This window comes from Rhinopithecus bieti, unplaced genomic scaffold (genome assembly GCF_001698545.2).
Source record: "Rhinopithecus bieti isolate Rb0 unplaced genomic scaffold, ASM169854v2 scaffold_7884, whole genome shotgun sequence".
NCBI classification, from domain to species: domain Eukaryota; kingdom Metazoa; phylum Chordata; class Mammalia; order Primates; family Cercopithecidae; genus Rhinopithecus; species Rhinopithecus bieti.
In genome coordinates, this window is record NW_016806331.1 from 1,659,881 (window position 1) to 1,666,452 (window position 6,572).

General features: G+C 52.0%; 1 long non-coding RNA gene across 1 annotated transcript; it reads left to right on the plus strand.

Annotated features, from left to right (window-relative positions):
• Nucleotides 1-1,479: 1,479 nt before the first annotated feature.
• LINC02991 (long intergenic non-protein coding RNA 2991) lies at nucleotides 1,480-5,944 on the plus strand. Its single transcript, XR_014485093.1, has 2 exons — nucleotides 1,480-1,961; nucleotides 5,853-5,944. It is a non-coding gene; the product is annotated as a long intergenic non-protein coding RNA 2991 (long non-coding RNA).
• The last annotated feature ends 628 nt before the right edge of the window (nucleotides 5,945-6,572 follow it).

Below are 6,572 nucleotides of genomic sequence, written 5' to 3' on the forward strand. Positions count from 1 at the left end.
AATCCAGATCACTGACCTCCAAGTCCAAGGCACAGCCGCCTGCCTTGCTTCATGCCACCCTCTGTCCCCCGCTTGGCTTTGGTCCTGCAGGGGTTGGAAATCCACCATTCTGTGTACACTCTGGTCCTCATGCACGTAAGGTGAGGATGTCTGATTATCCACTGAACACCTTGTTTAAATAAAGTTTTGCTAATAGCTGTGTAGGTATACTGAAAGATCTTTATTGGGCCACTAAGACTGGTGTTTGGGTGTAGAGACTGGGGAAGCAACAGGAAAGATTCTTTTCTAAGGATGAGGAAGGGATTCCTGGAAGGTCACCTGAGAGAGCTCCAGATTGTCCTCCTTGGAGCTGCAGCAGGAAGCGGGTTTTATATATTTGTTGTGTCTGCGTCATGGGATAGATTTTTCTACTGTAAAATGAGATTTTTTACGCTATGCCAAACACAGACGTTTTTCTCCTCCCGTCAACACTTCACAGGCATAGGGACCCCTCCACTGTCACTGAGAGCTGTAAGCACTGAGACGGCACCAAAGGCAGGAAGAGAACTCACTGGAGGTCCCAGGGGAGCAGGGAAAGAGCCGGTGCCACCCAGAGGCTACACACGCCCTGTGCTCTGCAAGGCGTTCTCTGAAAGAGTTGGGCCTCCTCCAGCTCCACTAGCATCATGGAGGCTGCCAAGCTGCCTCAGTTTCCCCAGTGCAGCTGTGACATGGGCCTGAAGGGACGTGGAGAGAGGCAGCCGATGCCTCCACGCTGGCTGTGTCACCTGTGCTGAGTGGTGATCAGGGGCCCCGCCCCCACCCAGTCACATTAACTTACGTGAAAACCTCCAGGTGACGCCTCCAGGGGCCACTAGGCTCTCTCAGGTCCCTGGACCGAGGCTGCGACCTACACAGACAGATTCTGCCTATTTTTCCTTGAGGGTCATGATGCTCTCCTCCTGGGCCATCTCAGAGTCTTCACTGGAGAAAGAAGTTTCCATCTATACATGGAGACATGCCTCACTTCACTCCAGACTTCCGTCTCCTTGGAGAAGTGGCAAAGGATCTCAGAGGTAGGAGAAAGGCCCTGAAATCCCAGCACAGGCACCCGGGCTATGAAAGGTAGGAGGAGCAGAGCTGGGAGCCTGGACTCTGAGGCCTTGTGAGATCCCCATGTCATCGCCCAGCCAGACACACAAGCAACCTACCAAGGGACGGGTGGATGTGGCCTCGGAATTCAGAGTTCCTGTTTGCAGAAACGAAATGTTTATTTCATGGTGCAGCTGTTGGTAGAAAATGAGGTAAATCTCTCATCGCTCAGATTTCCAGAAATTGAGATTTTCCTTAAGTACCCCTGGCCTTGAGCTATGCCGTCACTGCCTGGGGCTGTATGCTGCTGGGAGCCAGGGCCTTGTAAGACCCAGACCCTCCTCCCTCTCTCCCGTATTAGTCAAGGTTCTCCAGAGAAAGGGAGTTAGAGATGCATTGCTATAAGAAATGGAACGGGCTCGCATGATTACGGAGGCTGAGGAGGTCCAACACCCTGTCATCTGCAAGCTGGAAAGTCAGAAGAACCTGTGCTGCCGCCCTAGCCAGAGCCTGGAGGCCCAAGAACCAGACACGCCGACGACAGCACAGTTCCAGCCTGACAGCAAGAGAAGGTCAGTGAACCCTCCAGAGGGTTCTCTCTCCACCTTTGTGTTCTACTCAGGTCTTCAATGGGTTGGATGAGGCCCACCCACATTGCAAGGGTGTCTGCTTCACTGAACCCACCGTTGCACCTGCTTCTCTTGGGTGCTGTCCAATTGCAGAGACGCTGTGCCTTTGAAAGCTCCTTCCCCGCCGGGTGCACTGGTGCTAGGATGTCTGCCCTGGTCCAGCCCTGCACCCCTGAGGAGCAGGCTTTTACTCTGGGTTCCATCAACAAGGTTATTGGCCCCCACACTAAGCCAAGACTTTCACCTTGGCATTCACTAGGCGTAAGCAATAATTTGAGTTCTGTGTCTTTTATTCTTTATCTCGTGTCCAACTGGTTCTGAACCTGCGTGGGGAAGAGGTGCTGTTAGTGTTAAGCCCTCTCAAAGACCCTCAGTTCCTGGAGTGAGGAACTTTGAGAAATAAGAGAAGGCGATGGGGTGAGGAGGGCAGGACACAGTGAGAGGGCTTCATTGGGCAGGATGTGTGGCTTTGGGCCTTTCGGCTTAGATTCCAAACAGCACGCTTGACCTTGAGGTCTGAAATGTTTCTCTTGGGTGAGGCTTGGACCCCTGTGGCCTGGGCATGAGACCTTAAGCTCAGGCCATGCCATGCCATGCCTGACCTTGACCTTGATGACCAAGGCTTCAACTACAGGTGAGGGGTGTTCCAGAGAAGCAGGAAGTGTGCAGCAGGCACTGACCAAAGATGTGTTGGCCTCTGCAGAGGGACAAGGGGCCAGGCTGGGCCTTAAGGAAGACTTGACGTGTGCCTATCCTGGTGACCTTGCTCCAGCAGCCACCCCATCAGGGCCCCTGCAGGCAGATGGAGCCCAGCAGTGTGGAGTCCTTTTTTCAGAGGCAGGTGTGGCTAAGGCTAGCGTTTGGTTAAAGAGGATGAAGGCTCTGTGGTACAGGCCTTTTAAACCTTAGGAGGATGTATATCAGTCTGTTTTCACACTGCTGATGAAGACTTACCCGAGACTGGGTAGTTTATAAAGGAAAGAGGTTTAATGGACTCACAGTTCCACATGGCTGGGGAGGCCTCACAATCATGGCAGAAAGTGAATGAGGAGCAGAGTCACATCTGACATGGCGGCAGGCAAGAGAGGTTGTGTAGGGAGCTCCCCTTTATAAAATCATCAGATCTCAGGAGACTTACTCACTACCATGAGAACAGTATGGGGGATACTGCCCCCACGATTCAGTTATCTCCACCTGGCTCCACCCTGGACACCTGGGGATTATTACAATTCAAGGTGAGATTTGGGTGGGGACCCAGCCAAACCATGTCAGTGGAAAAAGGCCTATTTGCTGCTTTTACTGAAGTTCTTCCTTGAGGTCTGGGGGCAGAGGTTTCACCCCGAGGCAGCTGCTCTTTTGTGCCTTAGAGAACCAGGAAAGTGCAGGACGCCAGTGATCGTGTCAGGACAGGAGGCAGAGCAGACTGGCTGCCCTGCACAGCTTTCCGCACTCCAGCCTGGGAGGGCTGTGCACAGGGGGACTTCAACGCCTGTGCTTTGTCTCCAAGCTCTGGATAATGCCCAGAGGGCAACTCCCATTTGTTCTGGACTTGTTAATCGCAGAAGCTCCAACCAGAGTCTGAATCTGTGGATTTTAGATCTAAAAAGTGGCTCCTTCACAGGAGGGTGGAAGGTTCTCAATGACACAGGTAAGGAATCAAGGCCTCTCTATGAGGGGTGGAGGGCTTCCCCTCTGCACGGACGGGTCCTGATCTGCTACAATACAACTAGGTCCTGGATGAACAATGAAAAATACTTTTCAAACGTTGCTGGAGTTGCAATAAAGTGAGTGAATGTCTAAAGAAAAGAGAAAAACAAACAGTGAGTTGAGACGAGAAAGGTAAGTAAGAAAACCGTGGTTGTCCTGTGGAAACGCTGCAGGAGCCCTGGGCGTAAGAAATGAAGTTTCAGGCCTGCAGTTCCAGTGTCAAACCAGGACTCAGAGGGGACTACAGCGTGGGCAGTGCCTGAGGCCCCGGGAGAGCCCGATGGGAAGCCTCTTTGAGAGGTGGACGTGTGACTTAAGGCCTCTGGTTTCCTGCAGACTCACTTCAGCCAAAGCTGAACTCATAATCACAAACCAGAAAGCACGCAAAGAAATCACCTAAAATTAGTTGGAGTCTGTATAAAGGAAAAGAAAAAGCACAGAACCCAGTAGATATGTACCCTCCAGCATGTAAGAAATTAGCATCATCAGATATACAATGTAAAATAACTCCCTGTGCAATGCCTAGGAAGTAAAAGAAAAGAAAGGAAAAGAAAAGAAAGCCACAGAGGCCATCGGAAGTACCCGTGCAGAGAGGAAAGGGTGCACTTGGAAGTGCCCACTTTGGACCTGGCATCACCCACATTGTGGGAAACGTCTGCTGGGCCTGCCCTCTGCACTGGCACCTTCACCTTGCTGGGGTCCGGGGCGTTTGTGCCTGCTGGGTGGCACCTCCGGGATAGGACTGGAGGGTGCCGACTACCCCTCACTGGCCCGTCTTTGATGCAGTCACCCAGCCATTGTCGCCTGCCAGCATCACTGACTCGGTGAGTGGATCCAACAACAGCTTCCCCATGCTGTGGATTCCTTCTAGTCCCCGGCACACTTGGTCCATCTGGGTGAAGTCAAGGAGCTCTGGCTCCAAGTTGGATTTGGGAGAGGCTTTGGGAGAGGCTTGGTTCCCATTCACAGGGATTTGGTACCTGCTGCCCCTTCACAGGACATCCCACCGGCTCTCATCTGCTCCTCGGCCATGTCATCAGCCTCCCCCTCGGTGGGGGACATTTCTGAGCTCCTCCCCAAGATCTGACACTGCAGAGTCTCCCACCTCCCAGCCACCCCGGAAATGAGCTCGCAGGGCTCTGCGATGATGCTGGGAAGTTTGGGCTGGTTCTGATTGGGGAGGGGATAAGGCGGGGCTGCTTCTGAGTGGGAGGGGATAAGGCAGGGGCTGGTTCTGAGTGAAGGGTGGGGTGAGGCAGGGGCTGGTTCTGAGTGAGGGGTGGTGTGAGGCGGGGCTGGTTCTGAGTGAGGGGTGGGGTGAGGCAGGGGCGGGTTCTGAGTGAGGGGTGGGGTGAGGCGGGGGCTGGTTCTGAGTGAGGGGTGGGGTGAGGCTGGGGCTGGTTCTGAGTGAGGGGTGGGATGGGGCTGGGGCTGGTTGTGAGTGAGGGGTGGGGTGAGGCGGGGGCTGGTTCTGAGTGAGAGTGGATAAGGCGGGGAGCAGGGAGCCAGGTGAGTGGCTTTGGGTGGTGCATTCACAGCAGAGTCGTGAATTCGGTGGTCTGGCCCTGGCCCTGGCCCTGGTCCTCGAGAGTGAAGGCAGCCTGTGGCATTTTCTCCGGAGTGAACATTCTCAGCTCTCCATTTATTGACTTGATCACCTAGGAGAAAATATTCTGAGTTTCTTCTGGGCCAGTTTTATCACTAATCTGCAGGAAGCTCTGAATGGTGCTTTTCGCTCTTTTTTCTTTATGGTTACTGGAGCTGTGAAGAGGAGCAGCTCTGCATAGTTTTTGCTTCTCACTAAATACCATGAGTAGGGTGATACTGTAATAGAAACATACACAAGAAATTATAACTAGGGCTATTGACTGTTTTAAATCAAAGCAACATTAGTTAATCATTTCTCAAATTTTAGTTTTGCGGATTATAAAATTAATGTATACTTTTTGTAGAAAGTTTGGAAAGTATAGACAATGTAGAAGAAGCTGGAAAATATCACTCATGACACGCCCTCCCCTCCACCCCACATCCAAGCAGGAAGCCCCTTAACCTTTGATCTCTGTCCTTCCTGCACATTCCCGCAGTGTAAGTGGGGTCTTTTCTTTTCATAGTTGAGCTTGTGATGCAAATGCATTTGGATCATGCTTTTTACTTTCTTTTTCTTAACAGGATAGGTTTTTTTTTACCCTCATGTCACTAAAATCCTCCCTCCATGATTGTTTAAAATGGGTTTGTGAGTTCTTGTTATGGATGGATTACTTATTCAACAATTCCCTAAATAAAGGGATCATCTAATTATGGTCAGTTTTTCACTATTGTGAACCTTACGGTGGTAAGTATCTTTTAAAATACATTTTGGTGTTTTTATTCCCTCACAGGTTCTCGAGATTTGGAAATAATTTTTAAATAAAAACAATGTGAAATATATTTTAGTTTGCATTTCAGATTCTTTCCTGAAGTTGGACAGTTTGGTCATGTTCAAGCCTCTGAATTTTTCCTTAGAATTGTCTTCTGGAAATCATGCCACAGTAATTTAATTCTCCCTGGCTGCACATGTGAGGGCCTCTTACCCTCCTGGGCACGGAGGAGTGAGCATGTTTGGTCGCCATTTTGGTCATAGTAGGTTGACAGCTGAGTTTTTCCTAGATCTTTCCAAGTAGACCAGCATGACTACGGCAGAGGGCCTGGAGGTCCCAGCCCGACAGGTCAGTCCGAGGGGCCCTTGCCTGGGCGCCCCACACCTTCCCCTGGACCTGCTGATGTGCCCAGATGGGCAAATGGGGGCCTTCACGTCGGGTCCACCTCCAGCTTCCACGACTGTGGAGTTCTGCAGTGGGTTCGTTGAGAAAGTGGTGGTGAGACCAGGGCATCTGAGGGGAATGGTCAGCAGGGAGACGAGACAAGTGTGGAGACCAGGTTGACAGAGGGCGCGTGTCTGGAGGCGGGTGTCTGCAGGGTCTTGCAGAGTTGCTCAGCCGCAGGTGGGCTGCTCTGGAGACCCCATCAGCACATTCCAGAGAGTGGCAGCCCCCATGGCCACGCGCGGACTGACGAGCAGGACCGTCCCAGAGAGTGGCAGCCCCCACGCCGGGCACGGACTGGCACGCAGGACCGTCCTCCACTGTCCAGACAACAGCACCGACAAAAAACCAGGAGTGGAAACCA